This window comes from Hirundo rustica, chromosome 3 (assembly GCF_015227805.2).
Source record: "Hirundo rustica isolate bHirRus1 chromosome 3, bHirRus1.pri.v3, whole genome shotgun sequence".
NCBI classification, from domain to species: domain Eukaryota; kingdom Metazoa; phylum Chordata; class Aves; order Passeriformes; family Hirundinidae; genus Hirundo; species Hirundo rustica.
This window is the reverse complement of record NC_053452.1, coordinates 95,162,095-95,181,140: the sequence shown is the minus strand read 5'-3', so window position 1 is coordinate 95,181,140 and position 19,046 is coordinate 95,162,095.

Genomic DNA, 19,046 nt, shown 5'->3' with positions numbered 1-19,046 from the left:
TATGTAAATGGACCAAAGCTTATAAAAGTGTGAAAACTTGCGACCCATCATCCATCTTGCATCCATCTTGGGTCCGTCTTGGGAAGGGCCCCATCCAGGTTCTTGTACCACCCAAGGTGTATCCTTTTAAGGCCTTTAAATAAACAACTTCTTTATTCTTTTAACTCAGTCTAGTCTCTGTTCCAGATCAGCCTCTCTAGGTGTCAATAGGAGCCCATTAGGATCAGCAGTCATGCAACCAGGTAGCATGGAAGCTTGGTCTACATCTGTTTATGTAGATATGTATAAACATATTACAAGCATCACCAGTATACTTAGAAGAGCCCTTTTTTCATACCTTATAGCATCAAAGCAGTGCTGTGGGTTCAGTGTTTTCTGAAAATTGTTTGATATTTTAGCTAATAAATGAAGGCCAGAAAATCAGGCACTGGTTCTGCATGTTTTGGGTTTTTTTTAATTTTGCTATATTTTCAAAGAAATTTTGTTCTATACATAGGAGTTTGGGAAAGATGTCTGTGTAAAGCATATGAATTGTGTTTAATTCTGTCCTCTTTATTTAGAATGTGCTAATTCACAGAGAATTTGCAAGGTATACCTATGGTGCATTTTTGAGCCACTGGGCAGACAGAAAATTTTCCTGATCTTTTTGATGCAGGATGTCCTCTGTTGTTATTTAGCTTTCCAGTACAACTTACTTAATCTGAAAACACCATCAGATGGTAGTCTGATGTCTAGATAATTGATACAACCACTCAGCATTATCAGGTACAATATCAATATTAGTAAGGCTTTATATACTGGTAGGGTATTGTGTGAACTGTCCAATAACAGATGTTCAAACTCTTTGAACATATTATTGATTAATATTTACATTAATTATTAATCAAAATAAAATGTAGATATAATACTGAGTATATTCCAGAAGTTTTAGTCTATTGTATTTTTCAGTTACCAATTTTTAACCTTATATATTAAAATCAGTTGTGTTTTACAGGAGCCGCGTTGTCATGGGTTAGTACAGTTTGGTTTTTTAGTTATAAAAGAATGTAAAATAATTCTCCAGGTCAGGACCTGGGAATTGCTTCAGAAGAGACAGATACCTATCAGAGAGTTAGAATATTAGCATCTATTCTGACTACTAAAATTGTTAGCTGCGACTTTGGGAAGTACCATATAAAACCCCTTGATTTCCTGTAGGTAGGTCCTTTTTATTCTTCCTTTAGCCCAAAAGAGACAGGTAACATCGAGTTTGGCCTGCTGCTCCCCCCTTTTTGGGGGGATCTGGCCTGAGGCCTGGCCGGATTCCATCGGCTCCCGGGTGAAGTGGGGAGAAGGAGAGATTGCTGTTTTGCAACAGCTACTTTCTTCAGACTTCCCTGGAGCAGGGAGAGATCTCTGCCAGGCCCCTGATAAGAGCTATGGGCATCATTTGGGCCTAGGCCACCCCCATTTACATCGAGGGGGGTGGGCTGAGAAGGCATTTATGATCCTGCCTAGTTTTTTGTGATTCCGGACTGCCTCAGTGCTCCAATCTCTGATGTTTCTGTGTGAGTTCTTCCTCCCTCATCAGCTCGGCCTTGAACATCTACCACCACGAGCTACAGAGAGGGAAAGACAAAGACTCCGAGCAGATTTAACTCTTTCTTAGCAACATGAAGCTTCCAGAGCTTAGCCCTTCTCTGAGAGAGTAAGGAAAGACAGACTGAACATAAAGAACCACAAGATGAAGTCAGTAAAGCAAGAGTGAAAAGCCTATTTTCACTCTTTCACAGAGGGTTGAAGAGCTGGTTGTTCTATTCTTAATTGAAACATGGAAATGAACTCTATATTTAAGTCATTCCTTTAAATCATGAGAAAGATATGCATTTAGGGAGATGATTGTTTTAATTTGTGTGTGGATTTAAGCAAAGGTGTTTGTGATGAACTAAATAATATCCTATAAGATGCTTGAACAGAGATAAAGATAAGAAGCCCCCTGAGCCAGTGAAGAAGTGAGAAGATATCTCTGTACCTTGAAGTGAAGAACCCTTTGCTTTGGAGTTATTCATCTTTAAAAGGTGACACCCCAGTATGCAAAAGTCTAAGACCCATGACCCATAAGCAACTTGGGAAACTGCTCCTGGGAGGGTCACAAAGGCAGGTTTCTCCGGGCAGCTGTTTTTGTGACAGTTTAAAACCCACAAGAGAACTGTTCAAAGTTGTCAGTGGGATCCATGACTCTAAAAGATACTCTTCTCCTAATAAATTGATGAGAGACTATTGTCAGATAGTGAAACTGACTAAAAATTACAAGTTTTGTCTCTTTATGTTGTTTTGTAAGAAAGTGAACAGTTTGTAAGGGGAGGGAAAAGTGGTTTTGAAGTTTCATTCCATTTTAGGGGTTTTTCCAACTTTCTTTTTTTCTGTTCTTTTAGTGTATGTTAATAAACTATTTGTTAATTTTAAGGTTGAGCCTGCTTTGTTTTTCTCCTTGTCTCTCTCCCACAAAAAGAGTAAGTACCAAGACCAAAATTTAGTGAACGTGAAACTACTACAGCCGTAAAAAATACCATTCAAATTGCACTCATCTTTCAATTTTTTAATAATTTAATCCTCTAAGAAATTTCCTGTATTTCCCTCAGGATTTAAGTCAAACTAGTCATCTTCTACTTAGTCATCCTTTTCTGCCTTTTCTGAGTACTGAGAGAGTTTTCTATCTTCTGCTAACACCATTGCGTCAGAGTTTTCTTAGGGATTTTTGTGTGTGTGTGTGTGTGTGTGTGTGTGTGTGTGTGTGTGTGCGCGCGTGTGTGTGTGTGCAGAATCAGGGTACTTACTTATACCTCTGATTATACACCAGTGATAAATTCTTGCATTAGACTGCAAGATGGAGAAGTGCAGAAAACCCACCTGATATGTGTTGCACTGTGGGACTCTGGGTAGGTAGAATCTCAGATCTGTAACTTGAGAAAGGAAGACATGCAATTATGTTGCCAATTTAAATGAGTAAAAAGAAGAAAAATAATTTCTTGGGTTGTTCTAAGCGGGCTAAGACATCACTTCCATCACTTCTGAGTTTTCCATAGCTCTGAAATCATAGCAGTACATGCACCGTTTTTTCTATTTTTATCTTCTTCCTGTTTTAAGAGGACATGGAAAAAGATAGAAATAATATGCTACTACCAGTAGCAAAATATTATATACCTATTATAGTTAAAGAGGTAATGGGATTCTTATGATTGTCAACATTTTGTGTTTACAAAAAAATGACTGATATTTATTTACCTTTAGACCATTTGATTTGAACTTACAGTTGTTACTTTTATCTCACAATAAACATAAATGAATGTTTAGATGAACTGTACTCCCGAATTCTGTAATCCTGTCTTTCTTTTTCAAGTGCTACCCATTTACATTCAAATGTTCTTCTATCTGCATTTTTCCTTCTAGCAAATTTTGCTTGTAATTTGTCTTGGCTTTGAGAAGTGCTATTGAAAGGCATTTAAAGAACAATGCAAACATCAGGCACAATGAACATGTGTTCACAAAGTGGAAATCCTGTATAAGTACTTTGCTGTCCTATATTATCTGCTTAGTGTTTAAAGGGAAGGGAGTGGATATAATTTTTCTGAATTTTAGTAAGGTTTTGATATTGTTTCTTGTTTCTATATTGTTCTATATTCTTTGGGAGTAGACCAGCCATGAGATGAGAAGGTACCTAGTGTATACTGGGTGAGGCACTGGCCAAATGGCAGAGCTCAAAGAGGTTTTTTTGAGAAAAAAACACCTGACTCCTACACATTCTTCTCCAGACTGTGTATTTGGCTGAGGCTCAGACAGACTGCAGGACAGAGATATTTTTTGCTTTTAGTTGGTTTAGTTAATTGAGGCAGAGAAGTTTCCTGGATCATTTTTTTCTTTTTTCTTGGGACTGTTTAAACCTGTTCTGGACTGAAAAACCCAGAGAAGCACCGGGAGCTCATGCCTGTGTCCCACCTGGGTCTGGACCTCCAGAGGGACCGATAAGACTGGGAGAGCTGACCTATCCACAGCAAGGACTTCTGAATTTACCATCTCACTTTAGACCAATGAAAGTTCTATTGTTTCATATTATTCATTCTTTGTGCTTGTGGACACTTTGTTGAATAGTTTTTTCCGTTTTTCTCTGAGGAAGTTCATTCGTGGAGTAGTTGAGGGGAGGGGCCATTTGGGTTTGCTCCCCTGAGGCACCCCATTTTTGCCCTAAACCAGGACATGTATTTATCAATGATCTAGACGCAGGAGTTGAATGCACTGTTTGTAAATCCGCTGATGATACCAAACTGGGAGCACTGTTGACTCTCTCAAGGGATAAGATGCCTTGCTAGGAGATCTAGATAGACTGGGACATTGGTCTATGATTAATGCAATGGAATTCAACAAGTCCAAATGCTTGATCCTGGTCCTGGGATGTAATTATGCAGGCACAAGTATACACAGAGAGAGCACTGGCTGGACACCAGCCCTGCGGAAAGGAATCTGGGGGTGCCGGATAACACCAGGCACAGTATGAGCCAGCAGTGTGCCCTGGCAACCAAGAGGGCAAACTCCATTATGAGGTGCATCAAACACGATGCATACAACCAGTTGGTCAAAAGAGGTGACTATCACTTTCACATAGGTATTTTACATATGAAATTTACAAAACCCACAGTAACAGAAATGTAATTTTCCATATTGAACAAAAATATAAGAGGAAAGAAAAAGACTGAATTAATGTCAATAAGAATAATTTAAAAACTTATCAAAAATAGGGCTAAGCAAAAACAAAGTATCATAAATGAGAGAATGAGGTGACCAAAATCAATGCACCTAAAGTAATATGTTAAAAATCTCCCCAGAATGCATTTTCAATAAAATACTGAGCAGCTGAGCTTTTTCATCTGTTCCTCTTTTAAGAAGTATTAAAAGTGCCTTTATGGGCAAACCTGGCAACAAACCTGTCCTTTCAATCTCCATTCACTCAGTCATCTCAGTTGTTTGATCTTTAGCATCAAACATTCTGAATGAAAGCAAAGGTGCACTACTCATTATGTTGCTGTTTTCACAGTCTTTGGCAAGATCTTGGCTATAATCTATAGTATAAAAATTGGTTGCATAATGTTACAAACATTTTTACCCACTTTCTTTTTCTACCTTAGTTTTCTTCTTTATCTCTGCCTTTTTTGCTTTTGTCTTTTGATAAAGAAAATCAGTTTAGTGAATGAAGACTATCACAATGCTGCTGTGAGCCACAGGGAAAGAACAGCTAAAAGCAATCTCTTAAACCACCTGACCGTCTACAAGTTTGCAGGGTCTTAAAGGAACAGCCAAGACTGCCTGTTGTGCATGCTGTTTTCTTCCCTAGCCTTTTGTGTAATTTGGCTTGTTCAATCTTGAGTGAAGGGAAGATCTAACTGCAACAAGGACTGCAGTAAATTCTACTTTTGACCTTCTCTGTTAACCATTGGATATAACGGATTCTGCCTCAGGGCAGGAACCAGATGACCTTTCCAGACCTTTTCTACTATAAAATTTTAAAATTTCCACAAAAAAAGAAATTATTACCATCTTTATTACCATCTGAAAGACTTTCAGAGGAGAAGATTTCTTTCAAAACACTCTTAGCAGCTAAGGCAAAAAAAGCGCCTTTCTTGAATACAGAGTGTTTAAAATAATTATTTTGTATTCTACATTTCTAAGAAAATTACACATTTTTAATGATGACTTTAACTAGAAAAGAAAAAAGACCAATATATATATTATATATATGTAGGCATCAATTGTATGGCTACTGCCTGAAACATAAAACCACTCAAAATTCCTTTGTGTTCTATAACGAAGGGACTTGCAAACATGGTTTGGTGGCTAAGGGGAGATAATCTCCTATTCTGTCCTAACAAACTTGTAGAAAAAACAAAATTAGCAGCTACTGGTGTTACAGAAATTGCACAATTTAGGGCTTTGGAGTTTTTTTCAGCCATTCTTTTTTAAAGTTTATGCAGAATTTGAGATTATAAAATAATTGTGCAACTATGATCAAGTTGTTAATATAATTAATGTCCCCTGAGTGGCCTGTTCAGAAAACTCTCTGCTTGTGTAACCAGATTATTTGCAAACAATTCTGGGTAAAAATGTATGCTTATATTTTGGAAATAATATGTTTATCGTATATGGCATGAAATGATCAAAGTAAAATTTCAGATCTGAATTGTTTGATGGAACTTGTGGAAGTTTTCCATTGAAAACAGACTATCACAAAAAGGGAATGAACTGCAATGAAGGTTTTACGGACACATTGCAATGCAAGACACAATGGAACTGGAGAGACCAGAGATGGAAATTGTCATAAAAATCAAGAGCAAGCTTATTAATCCAGGAAAAGCATCACTGTTAACCATGTTTCCTTTACATGAAAATAGTATTGCATAAAGAATTTCAGTAGTAAATGGAGGCTTATGGTAGTGTGAAAGATAAAAAGGAGATGGGCATCCTGAAACTCCTTGGAGTCTAAGCCTGGATGTCCAGACCCCTTTCAATGTCCTCGGGACTCAGCCCAAAGGCAACTTAAATGGAGAGAGACAGCTTCAATCCATTGCCCAAAATTTTTAATAATACAAAAAATAACAAACAATAAAGTGTCCACTGTATTGGAGCGAATCAAGGCAGTAACAAGGACCTAAAGGCAAGATGTCAAAGGTGGGGTTTAGGGTCAGACAGGGGTACTTATGCACCCCAGTGTGGGTGGGGAGTTAAGGCGGGGTCTGAGGGAAGGATCCAATGGGGGACAACAATTAAGAATATTAAAATTCTTGCACCAAAAATCAATGTATGATAACACAGAAAACTAAGAACTTTCTAGTAGAGACCATATGAATAAGCCTTTTGCTTATGGCACTGAAAATGGGGTTTCCCTAGGCATTTTTCCAAGGTTCTCTTCTTCCCCAGGGAAACTGTCCTCTACAGCATCCATTTGTTATTCTAGGGATTTTTTGACTTTGGAATGTAAACTGGAGCATAAACAGAAAGGAAATGTATAATAAGGTTCAAAGACATCATTTCAAGGATGGCAACACTAAAGTCTCTGGAAACTGAGTCAATGGACTGCCCTAAAAAATGTTAGAGTGAATATTTAACCTATTATATCTATATTGCTGAATCACTAGTTTTATGCTTTTCTAAATTTTTGCAGTGTTAGCTTTCCATTTGATACAAATTTTGCCCAATAAACAGGTTATTTTTTAATGGAGGAAGGACCACATATTTGTGGTTTTTTCCATGTATCCTAGAAGATTATGCAAACTGATTAGTTTCTACAATTCAAAAAAATATCAGTAACGTCCAGGCCAGATATTAAATACAACTCTAAAGTTTATTGTTAATTTTAAACATTCTACCTATTTCTAAACAAATCAATGTGCACAGAATAAAGAGCCCTCATCTGCAGTCAAGTGCCAAATCAATAGAAGGATACCACTCCAATGAAGTACAGTTGCATTCACATAAAATTTGCTGCTTATGATTCCGAACAATTAAATCTGAATTGTGTACAATGAAAAGAGATTAATCCATTCTGTTCTTGAATTTTTGAGAAGTTAATTTTATATATGGAATTTTACCTTACATCTGATTCAAGTCCTGTGCATAATATCTTTTTTCCAAATACTGCATAATTTTCTTCAAAATAATTCAAATTCACTTGAACTTCCATTCTCAGGTTACAAAGACAAAAATAGTTCTTCAATATTCTGCGTAGGCTCACCACAATTCAAAAGAATGAAAAGTATATTTATTAAAAAAAAAAAAAAATATATATATATAGCTCTGTGTTTCTCACCGAAGTAAGTCTCAACAATACCTTCAAGAAGGAAAAGGGTACTTTATTCGAGTAAAAAGATTAATACTTAGCAAAGTCTAATTCATTAATCACATTGAATGGCTTCATTTTTTAGACCACATCTGGACTATTGAAGTCCAGTTTTGGACTACAATTAGTAGAAGGATGATGATTTGATTAAACTACAGTGAGTTCACAGAATGCCACTAGGATAGTGGTGGGTCTCCTGTAAGAAGTGGAGGAAACTTAACTAAAGCCAATTTGCAAGATTAAAAAAAAAAAAAAAAACCAACCAACCAACCAACCAAAAAATCTATAAATAATCCTTGGGATTTAAAAAAGTCAAGCTTTTACATTACCAGGAGATAAATTAATTAGGCTGCTTAGTTTGGGAAAATTAAAGATTTGAATTCAGAGAATGATTTGGGTTAGAAGGGACCTTAGCGACCATCTGGTCCCAGCCCCCCTGCTGTGGCGAGGCACACCTTTCATTAGACCAGGTTGTGCAGAGCCCCATCCAACCTGGCCTTGAACACGGCTAGGTAATGGACATTCACATTTCAATGGGAAACCTTTTCCAGTGTCTCCCCATCCTCAGAATGAAGAATTTCACTGGACCTGGAAGAACACTACTTTTAAGTAAAGTGTGTCAACATGATTAGAGCATATATTTGTCACTGTGTCCCTCACGCCTGACAGTCGTGCAGGCTAGCTCAGTTCTGCACTGCAACAGTGTGGATCGGTCGGGGTTACAGGCAGGGAGAGTAACCTCCTCCCGGTGGGTTCTTGGTTCCCCACACTGGTGGCTGGACCTGATGGAGTTGCGACTGCAGCAACGGAAAAAGGGTCGACTCTCTTTAGGCAGGGTAGAAGGTAGTTTATTAAGGGGAGTCCGGCAAAGAGCTCCGCCTCAGACAACTTCTGCCCAGAGAGAGCCCAGATCAAAGCCTTGTGGCCACTTATAAGCAGGGGAGGATCCAAGGGTGGTGACAACGGGTCAGCCAACCAGGGAACATGGGGGTGTAACATGGGGTGTCAACTTCTAAACCATTAACAAATCACAGGAGGGTAGGACGCGATTCCCCGGGCACCAGCCTATCACTCGACGCCTCTCCTGGATCTTTCCAGAATCCAGGGAAGGGTCTCGAAGTGACAGACAGGGCGACCAAGAGGAGAGAGGGAGGATTGACAGGGACAGGTGCAGGGGAGAAATGATTGGCATAAAACGTCTGGTTATATAACCAACTCATAAGGGGGAAAACTATTACAGTACACAGGGGGGTGCAGTGGACTGAACCATTACAAAAATAACTTATAAATCTTACAAAAATAACTTAAAAACTTAATAAAACAACTCTCACACCACTACATATATTCAAAGAGGAAAACTAAATACTTGTATAAAAGGGCTTTTCAATATGAATAATCATATGAAGAGGGGTTTAATAAGAAGATTAAACAGATTAATAAGAGATTAAAAATAAGTGTAAAAGAGATTCATTAAGAAGAACAGAGACCAAAAGAATAGGGAAAAGGGATTCATTAGGAGTATGAAAATATTTCAGAGTTTGAAGACACTAAGAGTAAATATTTTAAAGGCCTGAGCCTAGTATTAGAATCTAATCCAAAAACTCTTTCTTTACATACTAATCTTTATCCTTTATTTTTTTCATAGGCAGAGAGGAGAAACTAGATACAGAGGCTTCTCTATACTTGGAATTAGAAACCAGAAAAGAAGATCTAGAAATGGCCACAATTTTTAATTAACCTTACCATTGATGGATTTTGTTTTGGGTTTGTGGTGTTTGTTTCGGTTTTGGCTTTTTGTTGTTAGGTGGGGTGGGTTTTTTTGTTTGTGGGGTTTTTTTGGTTTTTTTTTTTTTTTTGTGGGTTTTTTTGTTGTTGTTGTTTTGTTTTGTTTTTGGTTTTGTGTTTGCTTTTTTTTTTTTTTTTTTTAATTTGAGCAACATTGTCATGACAGGATACATTATCTGCTTCAAATGTGAAGACCATGACACAAATTTTGGTATGGAAGTTTGAAGCAAAATTGTTACTTCTAAGTGTGAAAAATTTAGGCTTTGATAATGTGCTGAAGTCAACTGAATTAATTAGGATATGGTTTCGCAAATCTAGTTGAAGCCATTTAAAAGTAAACTGTAAATCTGCTGGTAGTAACTTTGGAGAACAAATGTAGTATAAAGATAAAAATCATTGGGGAAAGCTCATGATCCAAGCAGATAATTTGATTATAATGCTATGCAAAAAATTAGACCAGATTCTGAACAAAAACTCATTCTAGTCATAGAGGTAAATTGAGCTTACACTACAACATGATTTTATCTCATACAGATTGTGTCAGACTAACTTAATATCTTTTTAGATAACTGACTTCCTAGAGAGGCTAATGAAGTTAAGCTACTCTACTCAGACTTAAGATAAACATTTGATAAGATTTATTGAAGGAAAATTACTATTAATCATTGTGATTGCAGTGATTAACACAGGGTGTGATAGAAGTTTGTTGAAGTGACACTATCCTCAGCTATACTCAAATAGCAAGACAGGCTGAAGGAAAATCAGCACAGACACCTCTGAAGCATCAGTGTTCAAACGAACAGATAAACTGTATTTTTTATCAGACTAACCCTAAGACAATGACACTGAAATGAAAAGCATTTACACAGTTGAGAAACAAACTGCAAGGTTTTGAGTTGGCATCAAGAGGATCTGTCTATTCTATGGAAAGAATCACCCAAAGGTAATGCAATTTAACACCACAAGGTTCAAACATGTATTTTCAAGAATTAATAATATAAACTTGCTACAAAAGGAATGTTGTCAGTCTGATGTGAGGAAATGGGTAAAGTATCTGGTGATATTTGTTGGAGCTGAGTATGAACTGTCAGAATGATGTAGCCTTGAAACAAGGCTACTGCCGTTGTAAAATGCATGGAATTGACACATTCTTCTAAGTGAAAGTGGAATGTAAATAACACTACAACAGGTAGTTGTAGGCCTCATCTGGAACGTTGTGTACTTCTCTAATAATTTCTCTTGGGAGTGATTAATTTAAATTGGATCAGATTTAGAGAAGAGATGTGAATAAAGTAATGGAATATTTACCCTACACAGAAAAGATTAAAAAGAACCTTGTTTGCATAGCCTAACTGGGGAAGGTTAAGAGGGGATATAATGACTTTTTATAACTACATTGAGAGAGGATATATCAAGGAAAGAAAAATCCTTTCAGTTTAAGAATAATATTATAAATGGACGATGATAAATGGCTATGAATAAGTTTAGACTGTATAATATATAAGGTATCAGATAATTTGGCAAGTGAACTTCTGAAAGGATCATCTGAATCTCTGGATAAGGCACAGAATCAAAATTGCTTTAAAAGTGCAGTTTGTTAAGTGTCACTTGTCTCTGTTTTGCCCAAGCTAACTTGAGACTACGACCAGACAGGAAAACTCCCCTGGGTCCTAGAAACCAGGGGAGTGGCAAATGGGCTTTTCCCCTTTTCACAGGAGAGAGGCCACGTCTATGGCAGAGGAAAAGAGTCAGACTTAGTCAGAGGGCAAATCCAAGGTCTTTATTCCGTCCTGGTCAAACGCCTGCCTCAGTTCAGCTGCTCTGGCCAAGTCCCGCCCAGGCTTTGTGTTCCCAGCTTACATACAGAGGAGGGGCTAAAGGAGGGGACAAACCAACACCCAATGAGGGATAAGGTGGGAGTGGAACAGGGTTGGAGGGACATTTAAAGAAACCAGTGGGAACATAAAGGGAGGATCTTCCTTGGCTCTTGCCCTATCATTCTATGTCCTTACTCGAACTCTCCAGAAGCTAGGAGGAACAGCTGAATGACAGACAGGGCCTGTAGGAGGGGACTGGGAGGAGTGACAGGGAAGAGGGGTAGGGACAAACCTTGGAATAGAACACTTTCCAGAACAACAGGGGAGTACAGAACAAACCATTATAACACAAACCCCAATATAAAAATAAGTACCATAAAATACAATATGAAAACAAGTAACACAATGCAACAGTTAAGCCTGTAGAAGCATTGGATAAAAATTCCCAGAGACAAGAATACTTTGTAAAATTGTAGTTTACTGCCTTTGTGCAGTTTAAAAATACAATGGAATGCTGGGATTTTTTGTTGTTATTTCTGAGGTGTTTTTGCAAGTCGTATGTGTTTTATTGCATTTGGTAGAGCTCACTGCCTGAAGTCTACAGCTGCCTGTTTACACTGTGGATTAAATTGATTCTCCAACCTGGAGTCCCTATGCTTTTTAGACAGTCAATGACTCTTAAGGTATCCTTTGTTTACTTTGATTGTTGAAAAAGATTAGGTTTAAGTAATAGTTTAAGTAAAACTATTATGAATTATATTAATAAATACTTGAATGGACCTAGTTTAGCCTTGATCTTTCCCTTTTCAATAGCTCATTGTAGACATAGGATTTTGTCGTCTTCTATATATACATTTTATATTTATTTAAGGCACGGAGGCTTTGGGGTGGTGGTGGTGCTGCTTTATGGTGTAATTTTTTTGTGGGCCCTTCCACACTGAGCATCTGAAGTATATTAGTTTTACCTAATTTTAAGGATCTATATGCCTGAGCAACTAAATCTTGAAATCTTAACTGTGAAAACTACTGTGTTTTCATCAGTAGAAAGAAACAGGAACCTCTAGACAATGTTTTATATGGCCTAATTTATCATAGCTACCTTCTAGACAACTTGAGCAAAGAGCTTCTTCTTTTATTATGTTGTGCTTGAAATGTCAGAAGAATAGGGCTGAAGTACCCTTTCTTCAGGTTCTTTCTACCGCTTTCTAAAGCTATTGTGCTGCATTCTTAAGCAATAGAACAGTAGCATGCCCTTTGTTTCAGAAGAGAGAAAGAACTTGAGAATTATCTCATGTAGTACAGTGTAAGAGACAGTGGAGGTAGACAATATTGGGCAAGTTTCTGGTGTTCTAATAAAAGCAGAAAAGTAGGGCATTGGAATGTCTGTAGCACTCTGCTGCATATTGCTCATGTTTTTTGATTTTGTACTATCACTAAGCTTAATCTTATAGTAATTTTTTTCTTTTATTCACAGTCCTTTTAATTGGTTATGTAGTATAATCCTGAAAAACGTAGAAGAGATAGACGGGCTGCCTGGCATAACAGAAATCGAGACTTGCCCTGTTGGGCTGACTTGACTTAATTCTTATCTTCTCTATCTAGTAATTACTCTGCCCATTCAGTAATTTCAGACAAGGAACAAAATGTCTGAAGATTTGAATTTTCTATGAATATTAGGAAAAACAGATATGACAGGACATGTGTCCTAGGGTGATTTTATGATGTTTGTATCCCCAGATGTCTGTTCTGTTTGTGCTGTATACTGAGTTCTGTGCCACTAAGTCTGGTTTTAAGATCAAGGAGTTTGTTTTGAGAAAACTGCCTGACTCCTCCACATTCTTCTCTGGGCTGGGTGTTTGGCAGAGGCTTGGAGAGACTGCAGGAGAGAGATCTTTTTGCTTTTAGTTAGTTTTAGCTAGCTAGGGCAGAAAAGTTCCCTGGACTGTTTTTATTTTAAATTTTTCTTGGGACTGTTTAAACCTACTCTGGACTGAAAAAAACCCAGGGAAGTACTGGGGGCTGCACCTGTGGCTCACCAGGGCCTGGATCTTGACATTTTCCAGCAGCGCTGGAGGACTGGGACTGATAAAAGACTGAGAGAGAGCTGAGCTGCACCCACGGCAAGAACTTTCTCAATTTGCCATCTCACTCCAGAACGAGAGGTTTTATTGTTTCATATTATTAATTCTTTATACTTGTATGCACTTTGTTAAGTGAAATAGTTTTTTCCACTTTCCTCTGAAGAAGTTCTTTACCGGACTGGTTGGGGGTAGGGGCCATTTGGGTTTGCTCCCCAGAGGGACCCTATTCAGGGGTTTTCTCCCAAATTTGCCCTAAACCAGGACAACATGAGATAAAAATCCAAATCAGTGTCTTTAGTTAGAAAGTCAATTATAACTCAACTTCTCATCTATCATAAGGAAGCCTCAATGTTTTCAGTATAAATTGCTCATTGCATTTCTATGTACTGGGTTTGGATGAGATAAAGTTTTGAGTTAAATTTCTTCAGGTTAGTCTGTATGATGCTGCTTTCAGTGTGTGGTTAACCCAGGGCTGATAGCACACAACAACATTTCAGCTACTGATGAGCAGTGCTTGCACAGTATCAAGACCTTCTCTTCTCTCCCACCCAGTGGCTCCCAAAAGCAGTAAAGTGGAGGTGGCCGAGAGACTCGAAGTGAACGAAGTCATGGCAGTTGACCCAAACTGACAAAAGGGGTGTGCAATATCGTATAATGTTGAACTCATCAATAAAACCTTAGGGAGAGGAGATTGAAGGGGGGCCGTTCACAGTTATGGCATTTATCTTACTAAGGAACTGCTATGCATTTGAAAGCCCCGCTTTCCAGTGATTGTACTTCTGCCCAGTGATGGACAGAACTGAATTAATTTCTCTTTCTGTTTTGCCTGCAAACGCAGCTTTTGCTTTTATTATGAAATTCCTATTGTCTTGATTCACGAATTTCAACTTTCACCGCACTACATTGAGTGTAAAAGATTTGAACCTTATTTTCCACTGTCTTGCTTTTGGAGATTATTCAAATAATTTATATCCTTTTAAATAGTTTTAGGTGTGTGAATTATCATTTGGCTTGTACTAATCCATCCATCTGTATAAAAATAAAATAATATCATTCAATTGAACTGCAGTGAGTATTTGTGATCATCAGTAACCCAGAATTTATGAATACAAACACATGAAGAATCTAAAGACTGCTCTAAACCCACCTCTTAATTTTCCAGAGTTGCACACACTTGACCAGCAATCTGGATGTTATTTAGCAGCAGCAAGTTATTACAAAGTATTTTGTTAAGCTTCCAATTAAAGAAAGTGATCCTTATAATATACTGCAAATTAAATGCTAGCAAAAGTGTTTAAAGTTTCTATTTTTTTAGTTTCTACTTATACTGAACAACTGGTTTTCAGACTCCTTGCACAGGCCCCCTGAGGAATCCAAACCTGTGCACAGCTCTATTTCACCATCTTTTCCAGATAAAATGAGTTTCATCCTGTTCCTTGATCTAACTTCAAGTGTAAGGCCAGAGCAGACTACATTTGGGGGAAATCTGTTTAGGTAATTCATGGTACTTGTCCTTGGTATCTCTAAAATTGTGAAAAAAATCTTTCCTTCGTAGTGAGGGAAAGGAAGAGCAGAAGAGATATTGAGTGTTTCAACAGACTGTGGGCTAAGGTGATGGGATGTGGAACCAAAGCCCATTGGGAGCATCATGCATCTCCTGCTTTTGACCCACTTGACTGCAATGACATCTAAAGACAGGGTGATCTGGGGAGGAGAGGAGGCGGAGGAAAATACTGATGGTTTAGTAAAAAACATTTACCATCGCAAAAATCTAATTTCCCAGGAATATAGGCTTAAAAGGAACATTTGCATGTTTGATAGTGGTGTAGGTGACTACTCAGGTTATCTGGGTTCTGTTTCTTTTGCTCAGAATTATTTGTGCAAACTGCTGAATCCCTTGATTTTTCTGTCTGATGTACAATGGGGTCATCCATGTTAATAAGACCTTATTGTAACTCCTGGTGTGTAGCAACGCAAATGTAATTTTCACTGCAGAAGATCTTTTAAGTCATCTAGCAAATAAGATCTTTTATGTCATCTACTAAATAAGAAAATAGTAAAACCAGAATTATTTCTGATCAAATATATATAGGTACACAACTATATAACTATGATTAATTTGCTCTAGTCTTATGTCTCCGGTCATGACACAATTAAAGAGTACACATTTTCTTCTATCTGGAAATTCTGCTTTCTATTTTCTATTCAGTTCTAGTTGAAGCACAAAAAGGATATGTTCTGTTTTTACTTTACCATCTATATCACAACATTCTCATAAAACTAAAATTATTTCTTCTGAGGTTTTAAAACTCAAAACTTCAGGGGAGAAGGGAGAAAATGGATGCCCTTTTAACACCAATGTGCAGAAATGTTATATTTGCACTTAATTGTGACTAGACTTTAGCTTTTTGTTTTAAACTCAGCTTCAGATTCACTATAAGCTCCCAATTTACTGCAGAGAATGATTACATCTGAATATTTGACACTTTTTTACAGAATGAAAATATAATTTTCCCTTCTTCTAGCAACATATCTATATTTATTCATGACATTCCCCAACTAATGTTTTTCACCTGATAGGCATATTAAGTTTTTTTTTTTACTTTTTATAGCTATCATACTCTTTCATCTGGTTTGAAACCAGGTTTAATGAAGGAAAATAAGTCCTATTTGAAGTGTGATAATAAAAAGTTTTATGACATAGAGTCTCTGCACTTACTATTCATTATAATGAGGTGACTCCAAAATGTGGAAAAATGCAGTTTATTTCCATCAGATGTTGAAGATGAATTTTCTGAAAAGCAAAACCCCTCTTGTGTAAAATCATAAGTTTATGAATCTAGCTTAGTGTTTGATTATACTTGTATTTATATGTGCATCTAATAATGCTTTTCTGCTTGTTGCCTAGGATATTTTCTATTCACTTGAAAAAAAATAGTTGAGATAAACGCTTTTTCAAATCCATGTTATATATTAAAGTGCTCAGAGTATTGTATTTCTGAATAATTTTAAAGATTATTGAAAAGTGATCCTCTTATCGCTAATAATAAATTTCCCCTTGGTGAATCATTAGTAATTCAGATCTGTCTGTTAGTGGGACACAAGTATTTAAATTGATGCAAATCTTTTAATATATTCTCACTTAATAAATATCTGATTTATTAAAGAACAAACAACTTGATAATTTTCAGTTAAATCTATCTGAGGGATTCTATTTCTTAGAAAGACTTTGTGCTGCCCTGAAGCACATCCATACAGAAAGTAGGTGTTAAGTCACATAAAACTTGATTTGGCATATACATTTGAAGGTTAAAAGAAATATTTTTCAGAAGCTGTACCCTATCTGATATTGAAGAAGAATATACAAATAACTTTCTAATTTATTTCAGTCACTAAAATGATACATCAAAGCAAAAATTATGATGAAAACACAGCCTTCAAATATAATTTCTAAGGTCTTACTAAGATTGACAGAGTATTTTTGCCAAAAGATTGAAATAAATTACTTTAATTGTCTGTGCCCACAGAAATGTTTGGAGTTATAAAATATACTTTGGCTCAGAGCTTGTTCTTCCATCTAGCTATTTCACATTTCCAAGCACATTTATAGGAAATTATTTCATTCTGATGTCAACATAACTAAATGACCTAACTTTTAATGTGCTTTCTGGCTACCCAGAACTTAAGCATTTTTTTTTTTTCTTCACAGAAAGCTCACCTAAAAATTTTTTTCTTATGCAGAAATATACCAGTACTACTTGGGAAAATTGTGTTTAGGAAAAGTCTAAAATTGGTCCATTCCCAAGCATTCTGCAGAGCTGGTGAAACCTGCTTGTACTATTGTCTGTTAACCTTAACATGGGAGAGATAATAGCTTCAGATCTGGTCCATATAAAGTATCAGACAATGGAAAGCTCCAGTAATGTCTGACCCCTTTCTTAAAGGGCAGTAACAATTTAGATGTGAAAATACCTGAAGGGCTTTTAGGGCTTTAGGGCTGTGAGCTTTTGGGGTTTTCCTGGTTTAGGTTTTTTGCTTACCCAGTACTCCTTGCAACAGGTTAAGTAATTTTTTCCAATATTAAAAAAAAAAAAAAATATCTCATATAAACTTCACATAGTAGTGGATATATTCAGTTTAAAAGCATGGATAGGTCTCATCTAAAGATTCTCAAAGCTCATCTCCTCTAAGTGATAACAGGTGGCAGAATCTCATCTTTAAGAAATGATAATCATCTCTGGGGAGCGCTGTAGGAGATATATATGTAATGAACATGAAGGCTCAAAATCTATTAAAGTATATGAGAAAAGTCTCACAAGGCACAGCAGGTTTTGTACATAACAGGTAAGGAGAGATCTTTAGAGAAGGTAAAACTTTTGTCTTGAGGAGAGCTCTGACATTTCTAAACTGTTGAGCATTTGTACAATAATTTCAAAGGAACTTAGGGAGTAGCCACCGGAAAAAAGGATCAGTTTTTATTCAACCACTTGACCTCTAATGTATTATTAACACTTTACTTTCTCTCCTACTGTATTTTCTTACATGTTTTATTTGTTAGATGTCTTATTTCTATTTCTACTGATTTTAACAATCATGTCGATTCCAAGAGTGAAAATATATATGAAAGTAAATAGTTTTTTAAACTCTTAAGTGCTGCTTTCATAAAGTATCCCCTCTTGTACTGTTGGGGAATGCATTTAAAATAAGATAAGACATGCAGAGCAGAAATATTCCCAGCTCTGCTCTCCTCCCAGCATATAGGAGATAGAAATAAGAGACATTTCTACAAAGACTCAAACATTGCTGGGAGGATGAAAGCTAAAATAAGTCACCTCTCTACAGGAGCTTCAGTACCATTTATATGTGCTGTCAAATAGTTTTTTACTGAAAAATCTGTAAGAAATCCCTAAAGTCTGACTAATGTCTAAAGTGATTCTGACTACCTGAGATTTTGGAAGGGGGAAGGACAGAGTAATCCTATTAAGGGAACTTTGAGCAAGCACAGCATATAACATGGAAAACACATCTACATTCTTTAGGATACCTCCAGAGAAATGATTAAAAAAAAACCCAAAACAAACAAACAAACAAAGAAAACAAAAAACACATGCGACTGAAACCTCAAACACAAGGATGCAATCAATCCATGTACAAGTTGCTGAGAGAAAAGCTAGTCATAGCTCTAGAGGCAGTGCAGTTCACAGTCTGTTGAGCCCCTAAGATGAAGATAGTCCAAAACAAAGGCAGTAAGAGAAAATAATATGCTACTTGAATGACATTGAGTTTAGAGACAATATAGGTAAGGTCTTTTTTTCTCACCTATCTTCACTTTTGCTTATGAAGAAAGATATTTTACAGAAAAAACCTCCAACAACAAACCAAAACTAATGGCTGTTACTATCAGTCCTTGAAAACATTGCAACCTCTGTAGCATTACTGTCTTGTTTCCTTCATCATTTCTTTCCTCTTCCTGGATAATATTTATATCATCCCAACAAT